This window comes from Symsagittifera roscoffensis, chromosome 3 (genome assembly GCF_963678635.1).
Source record: "Symsagittifera roscoffensis chromosome 3, txSymRosc1.1, whole genome shotgun sequence".
NCBI lineage: Eukaryota > Metazoa > Xenacoelomorpha > Acoela > Convolutidae > Symsagittifera > Symsagittifera roscoffensis.
Genome location: NC_087064.1, coordinates 32,837,967 through 32,864,163, shown reverse-complemented (window position 1 = coordinate 32,864,163; position 26,197 = coordinate 32,837,967). Strand labels below are relative to the sequence as shown.

The following is a 26,197-nucleotide window of genomic DNA, read 5'->3' as shown; positions in this document are numbered from 1 at the left end:
TAAGCTCTGATGCCCTTGCTAGAGCTTTTTTCGAAATTTGTAAATCATGACAACAGAGTTTGGCTCAGACGTCATATCCAATGTTTTGTGTTTAACATCAGCGAATCGATCATCATTTTTACTTCTATCATTGGAAATTGTAACCTGCTGTTTCATAAAAATTGTATTTTTGTTCTTCAAATGAAATTGGCCGCTTGAATGTTCTAGAGCTTATATGATATCTGTTAATGTGCTCCACATCGCGCTAATAAATTTTGTGTGTGTTTATTCTCTAAAATCTAGTTTAGAAATCTTGTAGGTACTTTTGTTGATGACAATTTTGTTTCTGCCTCGACAAGCGTCCGCCCTGAATTTTTAGCAAATAAATTTTAGCTTTTTTTTGAAAGCTAATTGAATGCTAGCAATGCGTTCCTAGTAGTTTTTTTTTTAAACTGAGCTCTATTTAGGAGTTGATAAAATTTCAGATAGTATTGTACCTTTTTCAAACAACTTTTTCGTTGTGGTTTTTGTCGCCTCACTTAAATCCAGCTAGCTAACCATGCTATTTTTGTTGAATCACAATTGGCGCGAAACTTCTTTATGCCTCTGTAATAAAATTTTTGAAGTATGCGTTGAATTTTTTGATCATTTGTTTTAAGTTGTTTTTACTTCTACTTCAGTCTTACTGCTGCGTGGAATTTTTGATTTGGTTTTTAACACCAAATGGAGGAAATTTTGTTTTTAAATTCTCATTTATTTATTGTCTTTTTAATGTAGTTTTCATTTGTTTTATTTAGTATATAATGTGGCGCAAAACTCTGCTTCGCCTCTGTTTTTTTTGTAAAAAAAATCAAAAATAACTCGACTAAACACGAGAAAGAAGAAATACAATGTTTTCGTACAATTATCATTCTTTGTTGTGGCGCTTTTGTTTGCGTCTGAAAAAAGACAAATTGCAAAATTCAGGGATCAAAACAGCAAATGGATATAAATTTGAATGTGAATATTGATTTTCTCAATTTGATATTACTATATTATTTTAGCCATTTTTATTGTTTTTTTTGGCAGGACATTTTTTTTACTTTTTGGATAATCAAGGGTATTGCATTCGGTTACTAGACTTTTCCTTTTCTGTAAATAATTTTGTTCTCAGGACTCATCGATTCCTGGTGATACTTTGGTTTTCGTATTGTCTCCTGCACCCTTATCTATGAGGTAACGATTACACCTGCAAAGGCAAAGGGCATAGGTTCGAATCTTACCCGGACCTGATTTTTTTCAAACAGTTAAAATTCCGGCTCAAAAAAATTTTTTGTTATATAATTTGTCTGCTTCTATGTTGTCCGCTCAGTTGCAGGATCTAAGAATCATTTGTTTTTTGTGCAAACAAATTTCGCTTAAATATTTTAAAGTGTCTTAGCATTTAAACACTTCGGCCGAATCGAAATTTGTTTTTTACCTTAGTTGTATTTTACCGACTCGAGTTGTTCAAATTTCGTTTTTTTTAAACTTTTTTTTGTGTTTTTTTTTTAAACTAATTCGGTATCGACTTTTTACGTTTGCAATTAGCAAGCTTAATTTAATCAAAATGTAGACTTTTGTGGGTTAAACACTAGTTGAGCGAAATCAGTTGAATCACATTTTACTATTCAGCTGAAATCTTTATCTCATGAAAATTCAAATTTAACTACTGGGCGGGTACTATATAAGTCAGGGTAAATTCCGGGGGACTTGATCTGCTCAAAGATTATCGGCCTTGTTTCCGCATCGTAAGTTTTGTTCAATTGCTAATTTGAATTTCAAATGTCTTGCTTGGCTTGTTTGTCTAGAATTCTTGTTTGATAAAAAACAGTTATATGAAAATGTATGGGATTGCGTTTTTTAAAGCTTGGGAAATTTTTTAGTTTCTTTCGTAAACGCTTTTTACCGGTTTTCAAAAATGGATGCCCATAGAAAGTCCGCCTACACCCTTGTGTGTTTGCATAATCCTGTGGTCTCTTTTTGACTTCTTCGCTTACAGCCTTCGCAAAGTCTGTCTGGGGGGATTTGACCGATGTTTTTTTTTTGTTTTCCCAACCAAAACCCGGAATTTTTGGTTTAAAGAAGATAATGGGTAGTGGAAAACTACCCTGAATTAGCGGCCCTTACACGTTTTTTTTACACAAAAACTTTGTGAAAAACTCCTTTGCTTTCGAGATTACGCCCAAATTTTTCTGACACAAAACACTGGCCCTCAGAAAAGTCAAGGTTTCGTTTTTTTTTCTACCATTTTTTTTGTACTTTGCTTGAGAATAACCATGCCAAACCTGAGTTTTTGGTTTCAATCTGAATGAAAATTTGAGCGAAATTGTTCTGCAATAGCTGCTACACCCAAATTCTTTGACACAAAAAGCTATGGTTCTCGTAAATGTCACATTTTTGATTTATTGACCGTTTTTTGGTCTTTTTTTGCCAAATATCCTGCCAAATCTAATATTATAGGCTATCGATTTAACAGGTTGTTGCTCACGTACCGTTTTAGTGAGCTATGTTCAATGTGCTTAAGAAGTTTTGGCCTTATAACTAATAAAAGTTTTGAAGCTTCGATAGTTTTTTGGAAATAGTTCGACTTTACTCGAAAACTACCGTGCCGATTCACAAGTTGTGCTCAATCGAAAACCCAGTATTTGGATTTCTTCTGCTCAAGCGGCTACAACTTGCTTTCGGCAAGAATTTTCTTAAATTGTACACCTATCAAGTTTAGGTGTCCTTCATTTTGGTTTACCTAGTTTTTTTATTATTGTGTTGTATCGCAGGTATTGCGAAGCTCCGCTTTACCTCTGTTTTATAGTTACTAAGTGGCTACTTATTGCATTGTTTGATGACCGAGAAAAGTTTTGGTGTGCGTGTGTGTTCTGAGAGGAAGGGGACTCAAAATTTTTATTATTAAATTTTTTGAAGGGCTTCTGTTGAGGTTTTTTTTTGCTTTGTTACCGCTTGGTAAGTTTGGTTCCGATGCTAATTTTAAATTCTATTGTCTTGCATTCATCTTGATAGATTGGTTGTATATATAGCTATAAAACAGCGATTAGAATTTGTGGCTAATGATTTTTCGGCTTCAGATTTGGCTTCCAGTTTAGTTTCCGAATTGTACATACCACCTTGATTTCAGCAGCTATATGGTTTTCGTGGATACTTTTTGGGCAGTATAATTGTATGTTCCAATACGATTTTGTCTAACAATTTTGGTTGATTTTCAGCTGATTGGCTGTCAGCTCTCATTCTGTCAGCTTATTCACCTAATTTTTTGTTTCCTACAATTTTCTAATTTGATTTATGAGGTCATTAAGACTATGGCCTCAGTTTTTGGTTTTCTAATGCTCAATTTCAACCCCACTTGGAACTCTGAAAAAAATTTAAATACATTTGAACATGAAAAAAAAGTTATTATTATTTTATTTTTCTAGTTGTTTCTTCTACGGTTACAACTTCCGAAGTCCTCTTTGATAGTTTTTGTGTGTCTTGCTGTTTTAATCCTATGCTTCTTGTAATTCATTTAGTGCGAAGCTCAGCTTCGACTCTATATTCAATCTTCTCATTTAGGATGGAAATCGACAGAAATCTAACAAAAAATCCAAAAGTTGCCATGAGTTTTTTTCATGTTAATAAATGAATAATCTGGTCCGAAGGATATGTCGTAATTGCTCAGGAACTATAAAATGAGAGGCACCTTTTTAAAATATATATTCTCTCACAAAAACACTCAAAAGCTACCAATGTGGGATATGCTGAATCTCGTTTTCCTAATTTTTGTTGCAAAGAAATTACTAACGGTTTGAATTAGTAAAAGATAATTGAAATTGAATTTTTTTTTAAAAAACATAAGTTTTAAAAAAATCAAGTATGCAGCTAATTACGAAAAGCTTCACATGTTTTAAATTTTTTACCGTTTTGATTGTTTATTTGGCAAGTTTTCAAAACATTTCCGAAGTCAAAGCTCTCAATGAATGACATTTTTAACATTACGAGATCAAATTGTGTATTTTGTGTAATGTCAGCAGTTCTTGCAACAAGATTGCCCTTCTTGATTTTTTTTGTTCTTGTGAGTCTTATGTGTTTGTAAAAGTAATTTCTTGAGAATGAAAGTTAGAATTTTTATTTTTTGAAAACATTTGTTACTAAATGAAAGCGTTAAAAAAATCGTTTCTATAGAAGGATACTTTTTTAATGAAGGGTGCAAGTAATTTTTCTATCGAGAGGTGTTTTCCATTTAGTAAAGATCAAGATATGCAATGATATATTTAGCGTACTTTTCGAAACATAAAGCTATGATATATTTCGTTTATTTTTGGTTACATACGCGGGTGCTTTTGCAAAGAACCTCTTTTATTTCGATAAGTAAACGAAATATATCATTGCTTCTGGATGGACTGTTTTGATATTTACTCAAGGAAAAAATACTCCTCGATAGAAAAATTGCACATTAAGTTGTCAAACAAATCCAGGGTTGTTCTTTACACATTACAATTGTTTTGAACCACTTAAAAGTCAAGAACGTTTCCGGATTCTGGTACGGAATTTTTTCGCTCCAACTGGCTCCGATTTTTAACTGATATGGAATTCCTCGGTGCTGTTTCCTTTCTTCGCTCAAGTGATTTTTCCTTCTTAGTGTACCAGATCCAAAACCCAATTTGCTAATTATATTCACGTGGCAATCCGGATAGTAATACGCGTGAATAAGGTTCAACTCTTTTCCATTCTCGCTGTAATCTGTGAGGAGGTGGAGATACTCTTTTGGTGTAATAAACATATGATGGTATCCGTGTATGAAATAATAAAAAGTTTGATCGATGAAATGGTTATGTTTCTCAGCAACTAGTGCTGAATAGACGTTCATAACTTCAGCATCGGCAGAGTGCCACAACCAATAGTTATGATAAGCCAGAGCAGTTGTATGCAATAAACCAGCAAATGGAGTCATAACTGGAACTCTGTTCGAGTTAATGGCTTCAACAGCGTCGAGACAGTAATAGTAACTAAAATTACTGCAAGATTTTGCTTCGTGCACGGGTATTGTAAAAGTCAGAGATGTCCATTGAACATCGACCGTTGAATTAATTACAAGGTCGTTCGTATCGAAACCTTGAGATAGAACAACAAAAAACAAAAATTCGAGAATGATTTTTGACATAATCATTTGTACTACAACATGTTTTAATAAGTATTGCTTCACTTAGTTAAATAAGTTCGCCAAATATTTGTTGAACTTGAACTTAATAATTAAACAAAAATCAATTTACTGTCTTCTTGGTAAAAGTTCAGCAGAAACAGAGATCAGATAGTTCAAGAATTGATGTTCAGTTTTCTGGAAAATTCTACCAAAAGATAAAGAAAAACAACAAGATGAAGGTTTTCATCTCATCTTCACGTTCATGACGTATTTGAGGGGACAGCCGTATTTTGATATTCAAAAAATTAACCAAGAGCGAGTTCACGTTCATTTCACATGTATTATCCTTAGTGCACATTTGAGGTACTTTAAAACTTTTCAAAACGACTTGCTAGTTCGAAAGCAATCAATAATGTTTCGATTGGGGAGCGGTGGTGAAGTGGTTGCGTCTCCTTCCGCCTCTCATTGGAAATGTCGGATGTTCCGGAAAGGTCTTATGGTTCCGGAAAGGTTGGATGGAAAGATCAGATGAAAGCTCGAATGTTCATCATGGTCCGTGCTCGTTGCTTGAGGGTGGGGCAACATTACCCAGCACAGAAAAATAACCAAAAAATTGCATGTAGATCTCAAACAGTGGCACAACAGCGGTTCTCCGTGAAGAGCTGAACAACTCGTAGATGTTAGCCAGTTCCCTTGTAGATAGTCAGTTTTAATGATACTGCCGTGTTTCTTAATGAATATTCAAGTCAACACCAAAACTTATCGTTTGGAAAATATTATTGCTGGTATATTTGCTTTGAAAGATACAGAAAAAAGAGTTTTTGCCTCCGCTCGTGCAAACTTACCAGTATGCAGAATTTTTGTATGAACGGCGCATGAAAGTAGACGTGGGTCATTTTGCTCAGTAGAAGCACTAAATTGCATCTGTATCTTCACAGACTGAATTTTTCTAATCTTAAAAATACACTAAATTAGGATTCTGCGTTAATTTTTCATTGATGTTTAGTTCTATGGATTGGGCGTTATTTCTGATTGACAAATTGGCGCGAGCTATCGTTATGACATCAGGTCGGATCATTGGTAGTAGTTAAGACTCCATACAAATATCGATAGATTCCATTAAATTTGGATGGGATTCCATAAAATATCCAATACTGTACTCCACAGACGAATGATTAAGCACTAGGTAGATTTTGGCTGGCGAGAAATATCTGGACGCCAGTGAAAATATGCAGCTTACAAACAATTGCTTACTCGTGCGTCTTTTGGACTTGACAGTTAGCAAATTCTTTTGAATATTGCTGGTTTCCAGATTTTGTCCTAGATTCTGCAGTTAAGTTCATTGTTCTGACTTTCGAAGGAAGTGACGGAACATTTTTTCTCGGGGTAGTTTCTTTTCTCCTGACAAGTTTCGACATTTTTAAATTGCAATGTTTCATGAGATTTTCTAAATATCATTCAAAAGTTGTTGCCCTGAACTCAAATTAAAAATATATGAGGTTTATTCTGTCTTAGAAATCGTCCCAAATTGAATTGAGGTATGCCATTCGCTGTTTTTAATACTTAGCCATATGCGAATATTTATCACTTTACTTTTATCATGGCGTCCAGATAAAAGTAAAGGCGTCCGGTAGTGCAATTCGTTAAGCATATACGAATTGTGTACCTTGTTAACTATCCCCCTATTGCAATAGGGGGGAAATAAATAAAAAGATCAGATGAAATAACAGAAACTTTTGCCGGCTTTTGTCCAGGCCTGGTTGCACCAGTTAAGGACATGAAAAATTGATGATCTAGTTTTTATCCGTCCAATTTGAGTACATCAATGAAAACTCTAAGGAGGTTAAATGAGTTATTATATTGAAGTCCAATAGTTTTTAATCTTATTTCGATAAAGAAAAATGGGAACAAACGGTCGCAAAGTCGTTTTGTAGCTAATTGATCATTTTTTAATAAATTATAAAATCAAGTATGCAGTTAATTACAAAAACTGCACATCTTTTTCTAATTTGTTTTTAACCGTTTTGATTGTTTATTTGGCAAGTTTTCAAACCATTTCCGAAGTCAAAGCTCTCAATGATTGAAATTTTTATCATTACGAGATCAAATTGTGTATTTTGTTTAATGTCAGCAGCCCTTGCAACAAGATTGCCTCTTTGATTTTGCTTTGCTCTTGCGAGCCTTATATATTTGTAAAAGTAATTTCTTTAAAAGAAAATTCGAGTTTTGATTACTTTCAAATATTTGTTCCTAATTGAAAGCATTAGACAAATCGTTTGTATGGAATGAAACTTTCTATCCAGGGTTGTTTTCTATCTAGTAAAGTTCTAGATATGCAATTATAGTTTAGCTTACTTTTCCAAACATAAAGCAATGATATTTTTCGTTTTCTTTTGGTAACATGCGCGAATGCTTTTCAAAGAATATCTTTTATTTCGATAAGTAAACGAAAGATATCTTTGTTTTTGGATGGACTGTTTTGAGATTTACTAGATGGAAAAATATTCATCCATAGAAAATTGCACATTAGGTTGTTAAAGAAATGCACGGTTCTTCTCTACACATTACAATTGTTTTGAAACAACCTAAAAGTCAAGAACATTTTCGGATTTCGGTAAGAATTTTTTTGCTCCAACTGGCTCCAACTTTTATCATGCCGTGCGTGGGGAGATGTTTCTAAAAACATCTCGGAAAAAAAACAACTATTTTTTCTTTTTAAAGAAAACATTTTTCCAATTTTTTAAAAAGTTAAAACTACTCCATAGATCGTCAAAAGGTAGTCAAAACATTCAGGGCTTTACCCTGATACAAGCAGGCTTTTTCATGTTGGAAGACCAATTGTGAAAATCAATGACAACTAGTGGAATCTAGTGCCAAAATGCAGAAGTCAATGACACAGTGCTGAAACCGCTGAAAAATTGCACAATCAGGATACCAAAAATAGCAAAATTACTCAGGAATCTTCAGATTAAATTTGGAATTCAGCAACTTTTGATGGAATTCACAGAATAACAAATATTTCGAACTCACGTATATATCATTGCGTCTGATTTGCCCATAATTCTTTGCCACTTAATGGTTTTTAGCTACAAATTACATAAATTGCGCCTCAATTAATAACATAAGGGTACCCTTTGGTTGGTGAGGTGTTCAAATCCTTGGAAGTCTGTGATAATCAATCTGGACGTCATAATTGAATGATCAGAATTCCGGTAGTGCAACTGAATCTGAGAATTTCATTGACGGATCCAAAAATTTTTACCGCGAAATCTTGCAAATGAAGAAACTTAACTAATATTGAAAACAAACATGTGATATAAGCGTTGAAGAAAAATACAGAAACCATCCAGGTGTATAAAGCATAGAAAAATGCAATCATTGGAAATTAAAACATCTTGACTGAGAATTTTGTCTCTAATTATATAACTTGAAGAAAAATGAAATCAGCAACAAATGCCGTGTTATTGAAACAGCTTTATTTGAACCATTTTTTTGCTTCAGCACTTGAACCCAAATTTCTCAATAGCACAAAATTCATCTCACTATAGCAAGGTTCATGAGTTATTGACTATATCAAATGTTTTTTATATACAGTATGTTGATGAAATGGATCTTATTAACTATTCCCCGCCTGTGGTACCTTGTAAAAAATCCCCCCTATAAAGAAAGCATTAAACAGTTAAGCATTTACGAATTGTGTACCTTGTCAATTTTCCCGAATGGCAATAGGGGAGATTAGTTAACAAGATCCGATGAAATAACAGAATTTTTTGCCTGCTTTTGTCTAGGCCACCTTTAGCCAGTTACGGATATGAAAAATTGATGATCTAGTGTTTTTCCGTCTAATTTGAGTACATCAAAGAAAACTCTAAGGAGGTTAAATGAGTTATCATATTGAAGTTTTTAATTATTATTTCGATGAAGAGCAATTGGAACAAATGGTCGCAATGTCATTTTGCAGCTAATTTTTGCCTTACTAAATTATTTCTATTTATCTTTACTGGAACAAAAGCAACAAGGGGAAACTTGGTAAGATTTGAAAACTATTTTGAAAAAACAAATACAGTTTTCTTTTTGAATATTTTTAAGTTTGTTGACAACAATCTATGGGCTTGGAATTCCATCTAAAACTTTAAAAAAAAACAAAGATAGAAAGCTAAAAGTAGGTAAAAGATTTATTCACAGTTGATTTTTCTAAAAATGAGTTGAGTTCAGACAGAAAAAGAAGACATATTTTGCTCAGAGCTTTAGCAAAATAAATATGGTGCAACTTATATAGCAAAATTGGGCCTGATATTGAGAAAAAGTCTTACCCCAAAAGGGATCTTTTTTGTTTTTTAAAGAAAATCAAAAGTCACGCCAAAGTCAAAACTATCAGTTCAATTTCTGACAGAGCTATATCAAAATGAGCCTTGTATTAAGCCCAACAAAGTTTAAGAAAAATATAATCTCCCAATGTTCAAAAATTGTTTTCAATTAAAATTGGTATTTTTTATCATAAAAATGACATTTTTTCGTTATGAAACGAACATAAATGTGATTATAAAATTGAGAAGGTTATTTTGCTAGTTTTCATATAGTTTTGTCAGCAATGGAACCGTAGTTTTGGGGTGATTTTATTTCTCTAAGAAAAAAAAGATCTTTTTTTGTGCTTAAGAAGTCTTACTTTTACATTGCTTTTGCTCAGTGTAATATTACGAACCTTCTGTTTTTTTCTAACCAAACTCGCAAATTTACGTGTTCTTTAAAAGTGTTCATTTATTTGAAAGTTTCACTGTAACATTGGAAATTGCATAGCATCTGTTCTCTGTTTTACTTGTGGCTTGTGTTTGGTGACTATCAAGCGTCCGTGGCCGAGTGGTTAATGTTGGCAACTCCTAAATTCTAAGTCGCAGGTACGAATCTTAGACGTTGACGATTTTCTAGTAATCGGAAGCCTATTCTTACTTTTACTTATTGCACTTTATAGAGCTGCTTTTTGTCGTATTCTCGCAAGTGTTTGCAAAGCGAAGCTTCGCTTCTGTGTTTCATATCGTATATATTAAATGATTGATATCTTTTCAGCATAAAGCCTAATGTTTAAAGGGCTATCCAGTGCAAGGTTTAAAACACTTAGATCAGAAAGTCTAAGAATTATTCAGTCTAGAACGTTCTAGATTTTTTTTGAAAAAAGTCCGAAACTATTTAAACAAAATTTTGCCTTTACAGATTCATTTTAGTCTGTAACGAATCAACTAAATTTGGCAATCTGTATGATTGGAATCACCTATACTTTTCAGGAACCGATTCCCGCTAAAAAATAATGTTAAATTTTTTAAAGTTTCATGATTTGAATAAATTGCTTGAAAAAACTCAAAATATTTTCACGAACCTTTGAGAAACTGATTTTTTATGAAATGACTGGAAATATTTTGTTTTTCTTTGCTTGAATAGCTTGCTTGGTTACAAATTTTAGATTTTTCACGAGCGATTAGGTCTATTGAATAACTTGAAACATTAAGTGCCTGTCCGCTTTATTTTCAAAATTTCGCGTTCACGGATGCATTTTAGTCTGGAACGAATCAACTTTTAACAGTAACTTCATACTTAAAAAACTTGGTTTTATAGCAAACCCTTTTGAACATGACATAACTTGAACTACTTCAACTTGATTAGTTTGCTTTAAAAAGTTTTTGACAAATTTTTTTCAGCTTGCTTAAAAAAACTTTTCACGAACTGATTCGCGCTCTGAAAAGAATTTGAAATAACTCAGAATTTCATCGATTGAAAAGCTTGCTTAGAAAACTTGATTTTTCTGCAAACCGATTCGATCTTTGAAATAATTTGAGAAATTTCAAAATTTCATAACATGAATAGCTTGCTTACAAAAACTCAAACATTGTGGAAACCGATTTAGTCTATGAAATAACTTGATATGTTTCAAAGTTTCATAGCTTAATTTCCTTGCTTGGAAAAACTTTAAGTTTTCACCAATCAATTCAGTTTATGAATTAACTTGAAATAATGCAAATTTTCATAGCTTGAAAAGCTTGCTTAGAAACCGTAGCTTTTCGCCAACCGTATTCGGTATATGAAATAACTTGGAATATTTATAATATTCATAGCTCAAATAGCTCCCTTACATAAACGTGACTTTTCACGAAGTGTGTCAGTCTATGCATTAACTATTTTGTAACTTAAAAACCTTGCCTATGAAAAACTTACAGATTCGGTTCGTGAAAGTCTCATTGCTTGGATAGGGAAACTTGAGTTTTTAGCAAACCGACTCGGAAAAACAAAAAAGCTTGAAATTGAATGGCTTCAATATAAATTTTCAAAGTCTTTGCCATACGAGCAGCTTCATCAAATAAACTTGAAAAGTTTCATTGTTTCATAGCTTGAATAGCTCGGTAAGAAACTTAAACTTGAAATAACTTCTAAAAAATAGTTCAAAATTGTTTCGCTTGAACGACTTCAATTGAAAAACTTAAAAATCTCCCCATCTGATTGGCTATATGAAAGAATTTGAAATACTTCAAAGTTTTACAGCTTGAATAGCGTATTTAGAAAATTAGAAATATCTCCTAGTTTCATAGCTTGATGAGTTCGCGTTGAAAACGTTAACTTATCGCGAATCGATTCGTTCTTTGAATTTCAAAACTTTTCAAACTGATTCACGACTTGGATTCATTTGAGTTTTCTAAAATTTTTTGCTTGAACAGCTTGATCAGAACAACAACTGACTTTGTGCGAGCCGATGGAATATTCGAAACGGGCTTGTTAGTTTAATTTTAAATCATTTTTACTGCACTCGCGATTAGCTTAGTGTATTTCATATTTAATCATAAATAATTTTCATCAAGATGAAATAATAAATCACCCGGTTTCAATTGGGCACTATTCAAACAACAACAACCTGAGATCTTTTTGAGATTTGACAGTGGCTGAACTAACATTTTCTTCAAAGATGAAACTTTCTCCTCCGTCCACCTTCAAGTATTTGGAAGGATCTCAGGTTGTTTTTCACGCGGTTTCTTATGCAATGCATAGGAGCACGTACCAGATGGAATTAAAGCGATTTTCAAATTGAGTTGAAAAACTGTCTTGACAAAAAAATTGCAGTTCATGTTGCTCTGCCGTTGAGTTGACTAAATGAAAAGGGGTGATCTCCTGATCTGGTTCTACTGTTCCGACAACTTCACGAATTTTGGATTTCCGCCCAATTTCCGCCCAAAATTAGGCATCTTAAGTGTGGTGTCGTAATTAAATAAAAGTTGTCACAGCGTTTTTCCGCTTTAACAGTATAAAATTAAGAAGAGTAATGAGTTTTTCTCACTCCGGTTAGAACAATAATTGTGAGCGAAAAAAGAACATTGGTTAATGCATTATGGAAACTTATGGACTCAGGTTATCGAAATTTAAGACGAAGTGAACCATCTCCCCCCCCCCCCCCCCCTCCAAAAAAAACTAAGGAGCAAATCAATCACTTGGTGAAAAGTAATTATTTTCAGCCAATCAGGTTCGAGTATAGTACATGCAAGCCTTACTGCTTTTGAGTTTGCTATTTGATTTTAGGGGGAAGCTTGTTAACTTGGTCTAATCAAGGGGTAGATGGTTCACATGGGCCGAAATTTCAAATGGACAAAAAGAAAATTCTAATAAAAATTGGAAACAATTGCATTAATTGTTACTAAAAACGAGTAGCTAAACTAGAGGTTTCCTAGGATTGTTTTTCAAACCTCCCTTTTTCTAAAAACTGCAAGCAACCTAACTCAAAATGGAAGATTGTGCAGATGATTTTTAAATGGAACCATCTGACTCCCAAATTTTTAAACTAAAGATTGAGAGAACTATCTTGATTTGAAAACTATTCATATACAACAGGGGCGGATTTAGGGTGGAAGGGGCGGGGGCAATTCGTCCCTCAGAGATTCGACCCCCCGCCGACCCAAAGGTCCCCTTTTGTACTATTTAGAGATATCCATTTTCGACAGGCCCTGAAATTTTTCAAAGGCGCCTCTGGCGTCAATATATACTAAATTTGAGGGGGGAGCGCGCGCCAAAAAACGCATGTTTTTCAGTTAAATTTTTCCAAATTGCCTAAAAACGCCTCTTTGGTCTGGTTTTTCAAAATTTTGATAGCGACCCAGAAAAGTTGGCCAAAAAGGGTCTTTTTAGTGCTTTGGTAGAGCTCGGAAAATCAATTTGGTCGACCTAAAAAAATGTGGACAAAATTTGCGACAAATGTGGACAAAAATGTGGACAAATTCTAGATCCATCCCTGATATACAATAATTCACGTGACCTTAAGTCAATGCATTCGCTATTTCCCTTCATTTCAGAGAGAGTGTGTCATTTACAAATCCAGGGTTGCTCCTTGCACATGACATTTTGTTTGAACCATCTGAAAGTGAGAAAGTCTTCAGGGTTGTCATAGGGTATTTGTTCACTCCACTCCGAGCCAACTTTCAATTGATACGGAACTCCTGGAAGTTGTCTCCTCACTCCTGCAATGTGATTGGTCCGTCTCAAAGGCCCCAATCCATAACCCAGTTTGCTAATTACGTTCACTTGACAAACTGGTAAGTGAAAAGCTTGAATGTAATTAAGTTGTTAATGCTCCTCGCTATAATCTGTGAAGTGGTACAAGTATGATAGATGAAGACAGTTGGTGCAAAGGTTTTCTGTTTCTCGCGGGGAGGGAAGGGAATTTTGAAAAGTTGTTTCTTTAGACCGACCAATCTGATTTAACCATCTTCCATTGATACTGTCAGATCTCATTTATCCTAAATAGTTTAGCAACAGGCAAAATTTGCTGCGCTATTTTTTTTGAGCAACAGGAAAAAGTTTGAGAAACAGTGGCTAAAAACTCGTTTGGGGTGCCTCGGAGTTCCATATAAACAGCGCGACATCATCCACTTTTGAAGATTTTGGCCTTTTTTATGGTCAACCAAATTGTCTTTCCGAGCTCTCCCAAATCAATATCAAGAACCCTATTTCGACCTAATTTTTCAGAACCGCAATTTTTTGAAAAAACAAGCCAAAAAGGGTTTTTAAGTCCTTTTTGGAAAGTTTTGACCAAAAAATTGCGTATTTTTCTTGGCGCGCACTTCCCCTCAAAATTAATATATATTGGCGCCTTTAGAAAAATTTGATGCTCGGTCAGCCAACAATAAATGTAAAATAGTACCAAAGGGGGGACTTTTTTGGCCTTTTTAAAAAAAATTTCCAACGCCACAGAAAATTTTCTCCTCTGCCACAAGCCTAAAAATATCCTGCGCCACCATTCAAAATGGGAAAGCTCAGAAAATCATTTTGGTCGATCTAAAATTTTTTGATTTTTTTAAACCTCCGTCCTCCGAGAAAATCGTAGACCCGAGCTGGAGGGCTAAAATGAGAAGGACTCAAAATGGCGCGGGGATTCTGACTAATACCAAAATAGCTCTTACAGGAACGCATTTATCATACATGTACCAGTTAGTTTGGCTATGTACTCCTCAGCCGTCATAAGTAGTCTCTGGTATCCCCAAAAAGAGTAACTGTGATACTGACTAAAACAGCACCCCTCATGGTCAATGAAATGATTTTGTCGTCTGGGATCAATCAACGTTAGAATGGTAAATAATAACCGACCCGAAAAAATTAGATCCTCAAACACTGCATGCTGCATTAAATTGACACAAATTGACAAGACCAGGGGCGGATTTAGGGGGGGCGGACGCTCCCCTCCCCCTCCCTCAGGGATTCGGCCCCCTGCCGACCCAAAGGGTCCCCCCTTTGTACTATTTTAAGATATCCATATTTGGTGACGGACCCTAAAAATTTTCTAAAGGCGCCTTAGGCGCCAATATATACTTACTCTAAGGGGGGAGCGAGCGCCAAAAAAACGCATTTTTTTTGGTCAAAATTTTTTAAAAAGTGACTAAAAACGCCTTTTTTTTGGCCTGTTTTCCAAAAAAATGCCTGCGGCGCAGAAAATTTGACTAAAACAGGGTCTTTTTAGTGCTTTGGGAGAGCTCGGAAAATCAATTCGGGTCGACCTAAAAAAAAAAGGTCGACAAAAATTTCGAAAATTTTTGAAAAATCGCCCCCCCCCCTCGAGAAAATCCTAGATCCACCCCTGTGAGTTTGGACTGGAGTGTAACTCATAGAGTAATTTCGGATAGGGTACACCGTCTGCTCGTCACGCTATCTTATTTTCGGCCGGATAGATTCGTGCAACTTCTTAGTCTAATACCGATCCTAATCTTACTCTTATACTATCTAGTCTCAGGTTGTTTAACTAGTCTCTGCTAGGCTCAATAGATCTAGGGTATACTGGTTTATTGCGGCTGCTGAAGTGCTCGGGAGAGTCCAACTAATTTCTAAGTTAAATTCAAATCTCTCTGGTGCTGAAATTACAAGTAACTTCAGCACTTACAAATAAGTGGGTTGTTAGTTAGATGGATCATGATTGGTTAATATTAAATACTTTACATTGGTAAAACATTTAATTTATCCAATCATAAAATATAGTTTAGATCAGGTTCCACCCATCCGGGTTTTACAGAGTTTTTTAGAACAGTTCTTTTGTAGTTCAAGGATGGATGATGGACGTTGGTATTTGGCGAACATCATTTTTCTTTTGTTTCCTTTTTGTTAAGGAAGTTCCAGGGATCTGGAATTGAGGACACAAGACGTTGTGTTCTTCTTGTGACAACGACTGAGTCTCTGCAACAGCATCAATTCTGGTTTCAGAATGGTTGGCTATGTCAGGTTTTTCTGTTCTTCGGAGAGAACTTCTTTTGTGTTTGATCTAGCTCGGGAATGGCGTGGAGATTGTGCGTGGAGGGGATGCCTGGTTACTCGGATCTGTACGTATACTTGAACATCGAGGTGGTCATTGGTCTAGTTCAATGAAGTCCTTTTCTGCGAGGTCAAGTCGTACTCTAAATCCTTTGAGTTGTGATTGTGAGCGGCATATCGATTATAGTTGGTCATTCTCTCTCGAGTGTAGTGAGGTCGTCTTGTCTTTTGATGTTCGTCCTTGGTGTTGTATTCTGATCTATATATTGCATCATGTGATTTTACATTTTATAAAACTTTTATTAATTTAATATTTTTTAATTATGATTTTAGTTAGTTGTTTTCACAAAAGCTTTTTGTTTTAGTTCGGTTATTTTGAAGAGTTACTCACCCTTGAGTAGCTCTTATTAAAAATAAAGGTGTGGTCACAAAGCGTGGATGTAGCACGGTGGGTTAGGCCGGCTATAGAGCATGCTCAGGACGTCCTTTCCTGGTGGGTTAGGCCAGGTGTGGGAGTATGATTTCATGCGGTTTTTATGAGGGGTCCTGTTATGTGACAACATTTTATGTTGGGTTTGTTGTGGTTTTACTTATGTTTTGTTGGTTATGTACTTTTTCCAAAAAGCAAATTGTTTGTGGTATGGGTTTGTCTTTTGACTTTTTTGTGTTTTATTATTTCTTTCTAAGACTTTGTAATAGTCTTCAAAAGAATAAATTATCCAGTTTTAAACTGGGTTAATCCGGTTTGGGTACCGTTGGTTTCCTTTTCTTAGTCATGCTGTTATTTTATGATTTGTGGTATTTAGTAAGCTGCGTTGGTTAGTTTTGTTTAGTATATGATTCCTTTCCAACCGGGTTAAAGGAAAGTTTGAAACTTGTTATTATTTGTTAGAGTTGTTGAGTGTGAAAACTTGAAACTGAAATTCATTATTTTAAACAATTCTTCGTGGGCGAGCTGTGCGAGTGTGGATAGAATTTCTGTGCGAATGAATGAAAATATCAAAAGGTTAGTACTGCAATTGCATTTTATTAATTTACTGCATAGAATTTGGAAATTTACTGCTAGTAATGGGGGAATTTTAAGATACAAATTTTCATCATATGTAGATTTACTGCTTTTAGGGGAAAATTTTATAAATTAATTTACTGCATTGGTATTATATTTATTTAATTGTTGGTGCAAAAGTTAAATAGGGTTTTAAATAGTTTTGAAGAAGTTTGCTATTTTTTATTTTTCTTTTGTGAATTTTTCAGATGATTGAAGATGAAGGCTAAAAATCTAAAGAAAACATGAATAAGGAATGGTGAGTTTTTCAATATTTTAATTAGTTAGTAATATTCATTTAGTTCATACTTACCTGTTAGTCGTCGGGGAAAAAACCGTGGGGGAAGATATTGTGAATTAGTTCTGAAGTTGTTAGTAGTTTAGCTAAGATGCGGATGATATTTTTAGTTTGAAGTAGTGGCCAAAGCAATTGAAGTGCCTTAATAGTGGTTAGTTCTTCAGTGCCTACTGCAAACTCATAAGGTGTGTTTTGGATTAAGTTATATAACTTGTGGTTAAATTTAGTGTTGTGGATGAATTCTAAAATGGGGATTTCTATAGGCTGTACAAACTCGTGCGGGATAAGGAAGGGTCGGGATTCTTCTGCGTTGAAGGTCTTGGTGATGGGGCAGAAAATATACATTTGGGTTATGGGGTCATAATTACGAAGAATACCATGAAGGTTAGTATTTTTAATACAATATGTGAAATTTAGGAAATACGGTGAAGTGTATTTTGAATTGATGAATTGAAAGCGATGGTGTGGTTGTCTAGAGGGTGTGTGGAGGTCAAAGTGATTTTGGATGAAACGATAGTAACTGTATGTATGTGTTTGTTTAGTTCGCAACATAATATCGTGTGAGCAGTGTAAATCTCTTTCGTGTGGTGCAAGGAAATGAAAGGTTAGTGAAAAGATTTGGAAGCGTTCTTTAAAACTTTCGTACGCTTGTGTGCTTGTTAGTGCTTCTGAAATAATGTGATCAAACTTTCGGTCGAAGATGTTTAGTGTAAATACATATGGTGTATTGATGAAAAATTTCTCGGTGATTTGTGGGTTAGCGAAGCGATCGTCGTCTAAGAATTGATCTTGGTTAGCTCTGATGATGTTGTGATCATAGTATTCTAGTGTGTATTCGTTAGCTCTAGGTGCAGTGTGTATTTTTAGTGATTTTTTATATCCAACGTAAGTAAATTGTCTAGCGGTGAGTGGTGTAGTTAGTCGATATAGCATGTCTTTGTTTCGGTCTATATCAATGGATGTGTTAGTTAAAGGTAAGCAAAGAGGGTTAGTGAAATGATAGTATGAGGTCCAAGAGAGAGTGGGCATTAAAACGTATTCGTCTACAAAGTTGCGTGTTTCGTTAGCGTCATGAGGGGTGTTTAAGGTGTATTGTGGAAATGAGGGTAAAGTGATGGCTAAAAATTCTCTAGTGTTAGTATGTTGGGGGTGGTTGATGTATTCTCGGGCTGTTCCTGGTTTTGCTGGGAAAGGATGGTTGGGGAACTTTCTTTTAAAAGTGCGATAAGCTCTATTAGTGTTGAGTGAGGATTCAGTTGATGTGGATGATGGTGCTAATGATTCGGTATAATTTGAAGAGGGTGTAGGGGGATTGGATGAATTTGTAGTGGAGGAGATTTGGTTTATGGTCGGGGTGTTAAGGTGGTAGGGTTGTTGTTGGAGGGTAATAAAATTGTCTAGCTCTGGGGAGATTCGGGGGGTGTCTGGAGATGATTGGTCAGAATGGTATGAGGAGTAGGTTGGGGTAACTTGGGAAGCATAAGAGGGTGTAGGAGTGATTGGGTCAGGGTTATTTGATAATATGGGTTGAAAAGGAGGTTGAGAAAAATGAGAAGGGTTATGAAAATTATTGGATGGAGATGGTTCTGAGTCGGCAAATTCGTCGGGGGTTTCAATATTCGGGTTATTTAGCTGTGAAATGGAGTATAAAACTGAAATTTGTGAGTTAGTGTCGGAATTCATGCCTGATGTTACATTGCTAGATGGAAAATCGGGTGGCGGAAAAGCAAAAAGTGGTATTATTGGGATTGAAGAGGTAAGGTTGGTTGGATGGGAATTTGATCGATGGAGTGATCCAAGTTGGCGGCTCATCGTGGGCTAAAAAAATTATTATTTTGAGATTGAAAAGCGGTGGTATGGGGCTGTTCAATAATTTGTTCATAAGTATTATCATCTTGTGATGGATGTGTCATTATATGTTGGACGGGACTTTGTGATGTGGTGAGTCGAAAATTTGGATTATGTGTGATTGCTAAATTTCTAAAATTTCGCGGGGCTAGGGATAGTGGATGGTTATTTGGTAGGGGTGGTAATTGTGGTGCCGTTGGCTGTGTGTCGACATTGTTATGTTCTTCGTCGTATGTATTTTGTCGTGTTGTTATTTTTGTGTTATATTCTTTTATTTGTGCGTCTAAAAGAATTTTGTTTATAGATGTGGAAAAAATTCCAAAAAATCCTGCAAAGAGTATGCGTGCTACGCTTGCTTGTCTGTTTACTTGTGTGTGTATAGCACATGTATTGTAGATTCCTTTTAAGAGTGAGAAAAGAAATCCAATAAAGTTAAACATTGCGTATAAAATAGTCAATTTTTCTAAGATGTAGTAGGGCCATCCTAGAAAATCTAGGATCTCATTTTTGAGTGTAACAAAGCTAAAAATGTTAATTGGTGATATATCTTGGGGACGGTATTTTTCGCCGTTTAGATATATATAATCTTTTATGTCTTTAAAATATCCGCTATAGTCTTGCGTGTAGATATCGGCAAATCCTGCGGTTTCTGCAAGTTTGCGTAAGTTTTGGTCTATTGATTGTCTTTGTATAGTGTCCATTTGTGTTAATAATTCTTGGAATTGTTGTGTTCTAATGTGATGTTGAATATCTGATTTTGAATAGATTCCTATTGATTGTAAGTCTATATTTGGGTTTCGAGCAATAGCGCGAATGCTTTCTGGTGAAAATTTTTTGAGTGATTGCATTAATGTGGGATATGGAGTGAGAAGATAATATTTGTTTTCATCAGGGTTTAGTTGTACTACATTGTGGCTATTTTCTGATCCACATGGGACTGCGGTATCCCAGAAATATGTTCTTCGTGAAAGTGTATCCACGAAATGTACTTTATTCTTATAAAAGATAGGAATTCTTTTATAACATCGTTTATCTTCAAAAACGTATAGTGGTGATACTTTTTTAGTACAAGTATAAAACCATAAGATGTTTCCTTCGTAGTCTAAAAAATTTGATCTATTTCCTGATAATAAGTATCCTGCGTAGGGTATTTTTAATACTGCTAGTGCAAGTGATTGTAGTATTTGTGTTCGTTCTAATTCGCATAGTTGATGTAGTGTTTCTAATTCAGAGAGTGACATTTCTTGAAAAATGCGGCTAATTGTATAGTCTAGTTTCATATCCAAATGAATATCATAGTGGATATTACCAAAATATGTAGTATTCATTAGTGATAATTCTTGTAAGCGTGTGCTTCTGGTGTCATAAGGTTTTAGATGTCCACCAGGTTGTCCGTTGCTTTTTTCAAAATTAACTGGTATATAGGATGTTCCTTCGTTTAGAGGATGACCTGTGGCGTATGGGTCGATTTTTACTTTACCAGTGGTCATGTCGAATCCTTTTTCATATTCAACTAATATTTCAGAGTATTGTGTTCTGTGAAGTGGATTCCTGTATTTACATGCAAGTTCTGTTTCTTGATATATTTGAAAACGTGTCAATTTATTTTCTATATTGTCTATGTTTCGAAAATCGGAACTTAGTTTGCGTGATGGATGGACTTGTTCATATGGAATTGATTGTATGAAATATTTTTCGTGAAATTTTATCATACGAGCGTGTATTTTTGCTACTTGAAATGTTGTACATGTGTCTTCGGGGAACCAAACAATTGTTGCTTGTGTTCTCGTTGTAGGGTCGCAATATCCTTGATCATTTTTACAAGGTAGTCGGATTCCTTGATAGATCATTGTATTATCAGATAAATCTCGTGTGAGTTGTATTTTTTCGAGTTGTATTTTCCAATCGAAAAACATTATTTCTTGGTATCCTTTATTTTTTGTGTCTGCTTTGCAGTTTGATGGGTTATTTATACCAATGTGTGGTATCCAGTGTTTATCATGTAGGTCATAGGTTAATCGTCCGTGTGCGCCGTTATACGGGTATTTTTCGTCTAGTCTTATATGTCCTTGGTGTCTTTCAAGTTGTGATTGATGTACAGAGTCTGAAAAAACTTGAAAATTAACTAATTTTCTTTGGGAGTTTTTATTTTTTGTGATGTTTAGTCTAAGTAATTCATTTTTACAATCGTCGGGATTGAGATGTAAAAGACGTTCTATATTACTTTGGTAGAATGATTCATGGTCAAGTCGGTTTTTGTTTCCGTTCGAGACTTGTGAACAATGTACTTTCTTTTCGGAAAATGTTGCTGTGAATTTATAACCTGTAACTGTTGTTGCTCGGGCTTTTGAATAGAGTGTTGCTATTATATCTGTGGTTTCTATAGCTTGTGGTTCTGTTTCACATTGTGATACCTGATTGATTGCATATTTATGTAGTGTTTTTTGTTCATTTTCTTCGCAATCGTAATGTGTTACTAATAAATCTTGTGGTCCTGTACGAGGGGAAGGGTTTATATTTTGATTTGAGGTTATTAGAAAAAGGGTTTGGAGAAAAATTAATAATTTTAGAATATACATGTGTATGATAATCCTGAGTATGGATTATAAAATGTAATGTAACCAATTGTGTTTTTAGTGTATCTGTCGTATTTGTATATTACTTCAGTAGTTATAAACGGTGGTGGTAGTGATTGAGCTGTTATGTTAGGTGGATTTAATGGGTAGGGATGTTGGGTAATATTATTTAACTTAACTGTGATTTCAAATTTTAATTGTAAACTGTTTTGTTGGAGTATTTGAATATTGTGATCACGGATATCGTTGTGAATATCTTGGCGATATTGTAATCTATTAAGTGCCCAGTTATGAAGGCGGTTACTTTCTTGATGTTGTCCAAATAGTGGTGGAGGTGCTGTGAATGTATTCCAATCTAATCTTAAAGGAATATTTATTGATGATTGTTCTCGATATCTGGCGTCGAGATTATTTGGAAAATTTAAGTTAAAGGGTAGTGGTGAAAATTGACTTATTGATGGTGTTGATGGTAGTGATAATGTTTCTGGTAGTGATGAGGATGTTGTTGTATCCGTAGAAATATCTATGGGGTCATTGACTAAATTTGGTTCACCTTGTGTGAATGAATTTGTAGTCCAATATGGCAGTCGTGATGTTAGGTTTGGGGGGTTAAAGGGATTTTCACGTATCTGTTCAGATGTTGGTGTTGAACCTAAGTAGTCTGAAGGTAGACTTGAAGTGCTTCGTTGTGAAAAAAGTGTAGGAGTTTCTGGTGTGATACCAGTGGTGTTTTCTGGAGTGGTTTGTGTTGGGGATTGAGGTATATCAAAATGAACTCGGGGAGTTTGAAAATTTCTATTTCGTCGAGGATGTATAATTTGTCTATTTATTTCTGCTGTGTTTTGGTTTTGACTAAGGTTTCGTATTCTACTTAGTTCTTGTGGTAGTGTTGGGTAAAGATTATATGTTGGTTCACTTAGGGATGCTTGTCGTTGAACTGGTTCTAGTGGTTCAGATAAACGAGCGTGCCTTTCTTCAAAGGTGTATGGATTGTCTTGAAAAGAAATTCGTGTAGATGTTTGAGGGTTTTGAGTAGTTGAAGGTGGTGTTGGATTATCTTGGGATGATGTCGGTGAAGACTGATTCTGTGACTGTTGGGTAGCAATTTTTGATGGATTTTTAAATTGTTACTTTAGTGAGAGGGTTTATGTTTATTATAATATTCTTCTAAAAAAAGAATTAGAAAAATTGTTGCTAGGGCAAATGTAATGATTGCTTTCTTTATACATTTACATATTGTCAAAATGAGGGATGATAGAAATGTTATGAAAATTACAAACAATAAAAAAATATCAGTTCTACTGAAAATTGTTCGTATCATTTAGACAAGTTGTTAAAATCGTACCTGTGGATATATTCAAGGGTTTTGGAAAGTTGGAGGAATAGTTCAATTATTGTGTAGAAAATTAAAAAAATGTTACAAAAAATTATTATGATTATTAGAAAAGATTCGATGATATCAAAAAGAAAGATTATAAAGACTTGAAGTATTGAAAAAAAATGTTTAAAATTGATAAATATTTGAGCGACTGTTTGAGAGAAAAGCATTTAAGAAATGATCTCTTTGTCGAATATTTTTTGCTGTTTGAGGCGATTTTCTAGTGTGGTCGAATTATTTATTAGTTTTTTGACAAGTGGGTTGAGTTTCGTAAAAAATTGTTGGGGGCAATTTTCATGGTGACTGGGAGGTCGTCTTTTTCTTTATTTTTGTTTGTCAAATGATCCGGGGTATGGTGAGATTTTTATACTTTAGGCTAATTAAAATCTTCATTTTGTGACTTTAGGCTAAGTTATCAAATTTGTTTTGGGGGTATTCGTGGTCTGAGTTGGGGAAATATTGTTGATCTTTGGGTTATTAGATAAGGGAGGGGTACGGTATTATGGTGATATTTATTTTAGCTGTCAAGTTGGAGTGGTTTGCTTATTTTTGACCTGGAGGTTGTAAAGTTATAGTTAGAGATGTGCCTGGAGTTCTAGATTATTCGTCTAATTGATCTTAGTTTGAGTTAGAGAAAGTGGCGGATTGGATGAATCCTATTGGTCTATTTTGAACTAGAATTATTGCGTACTTGTGAGCATGTTATTTTGAAAAATGGAAATGAAAAATGTTACGGAGGTTTCAAGATTGTGAAGTATAAAATTTTAAAATTAATTTTTAAATTCTACTTTCTTTAATATTTTAGATTGGGGGATGAACATTTTGTAGTTTTTACGTGGTTGATTTCGGAGTCTTGTTGTCTTTCTATGTTCTGATTTGTCTATTTCTTCTTGGGGTATTATTTGTTCTGTCATTTTTCTATTTTTTCTTTGTTTTGGAGATTCTTTATGGTTTTGTGTATTGTTTTTGGTAGCGATTGGTTTTGTGTTTTGATTTTCGGTGGGGTTATCATTTTGTTCTGTGTTTTTCAGATGTGGTTCGTTTTGAATAATTTTTAATCCTGTGAAAGAATATAATTGGGTTAATTCGCGGAGTGCGTATTCTTTTGGGTAATAAGGTAATAGGTTGTTTCGATGCTGAACGATTTCTTTTTTGTTTGAGTCGATAATTTTATATGTGACATCTGTGGGTTTTGCAATTATTTGATAGGGTCCTTTTCGGAGGGGTTGTAATTTTTTAGAAATTCCTTTTTGAGTATTAAAATTAGGTATTAAAACAAATGTTCCAATTTTTAAATCGGAAGCTGGTGTAAAACGTGAATTGATTTGTTCATTTATGTTTTGTCTTTGTAATAACTTTTTCGTTATTTTTTGGTAAATTTCATTGTGTTTCTTATCTCTATTTAAAATCCATTCGGTGTGTGTACCGGAGGCTAATTTAAGGATTTGTGGGTGATGAAAATGATCTTCATCGTGCGTATGTAATGGTAGGTTATAACAAATTGAGTCTTTATTTGGTTGACAATAACCTTGTGCGTTTTTATGGGAATTTGCTGTAAACATTATTGGTTTGCGTGGCTTTTGGTTGAAAACCATTTCGTATGGTGACATTCCTAAAGTTGTCGTGATTTGTGAATTATATGCTAATGGAAATAATTTTACATCTGCTGACCATTCGGTATATTTGGTATCATTTCCGTTGATGATACATCTAAGATATTCTTGTAGTGAACGGTTCATACCTTCGACTAAGCCGTTTGTCCAAGGTGCATGAGATGTACGTGGTTTGTGTTTAATGTTGTATAAATGACATAGTGTTATTATTTCATTATTTATGAATTCTGTACCATTGTCTGTGACTAAAATTTCTGGTAGTCCAAATTTTGCTATCCAGTGTTCATAAAGTGTTGTGTATGCGTAATAAGCGTTACAATGTGGTACTGGGTTAAGTGCTACATAATGTGTAAATGCGTCAACAATTACCATAATGTAGGAGTTTCCTTCTGATGAGGGTGAAATTGGTCCTTTAGTATCAAATGAGATACGATGATTAAAGTATAAACTTTGTCCTTTAAAATCTTGTTTTTGTGCTATTTGTTTTTGATTTGGGTAAGGTTTATTTAATTGACATACTATACAATCATTGCATAGTACTTTTATCCAAATTGGTGCATTTGGGAAGTAAAAATTTTGTATAAAATTTGAATATGTTTTCTCTGATCCAGAGTGTCCTTTAATGTTTTGTGTATGTGAAATATTAAAAGCTATAAGAATCATACTTATAGGGAGACAGGGAACTGTAGATTCATTAAGGTTGTACTCTAAAAGGTCTGTATTTTCGTTAATTGTTGTATTGTTAAACTTGCGAAAGTATCGGAGGAGTGTTTTGTTTCCTAGAATGGTTGAATCTGCTTTGATAGGTTTAGTTTTATATTTGTGCCATGATTTTAGTTGTCGAATTACTGGGTCAAGGTTTTGATATTGTTTCAGTGTTGAAATTGTAATTGTTTCTGTTGGGGGGAGAAAAATGTTTTCGATTTCTAATTTAGATAATGGTATTGTATCAAGTGGGTCGTGAAGGTCAAAAACTTGATTTATTGTGTATTTTGAATCATTTGTTTGTGGTCCTGATAAATTTATTTTATCAGTTAAATCTTCTTTTTCAATTAGTGGAAAATGGTCTTTTTTAGGTAGGTGTTGTTTTGTTCGTTTTTGTTGGGTGTTATTTTTTATCCATTGAGAATATGGAATTGGTTTAAAAGTTGATGTTCCAAGTAGGTCAACTTCATAATGATTATTTTGACAATCTAAATAAAGTGGGAAATGTTGTAAATTATTTATTTGTGATTGTTCAATATCAGTTTTTACTGCATATTTGCATTCTAATCGAGGTGATGTTTCGTTTTCTGCAAGGTAGAATTTTATATTTTTGGGTATTTCAACTGTTGTTTTTCGTGTAAGTAATTCAGGTGGTGTATTTCGACTTAAGGTGTCTGGTAATGCAAGATTTTTTCCTGCAGTCCAAACTATATGTAAGTTTGGAAATTTCATTAGAATTAGTTGAAATCTGTAAACTCGGTGGTTTGGGTTAGATTTCTGTGTAAAAAGAAAGATGATTGGTTTGTGGTCTGTGAACAAAACTGTGGGATGTTTTGATCCAA

The 26,197-nt window shown here is 34.4% G+C and overlaps 1 protein-coding gene across 3 annotated transcripts in view; it reads right to left on the bottom strand.

Annotated features, from left to right (window-relative positions):
• LOC134841414 (bridge-like lipid transfer protein family member 1) overlaps positions 1-26,197 on the bottom strand; it is a 469,521-nt gene that overhangs the window by 387,807 nt on the left and 55,517 nt on the right. The gene's annotated exons all lie outside the window — the stretch shown is intronic.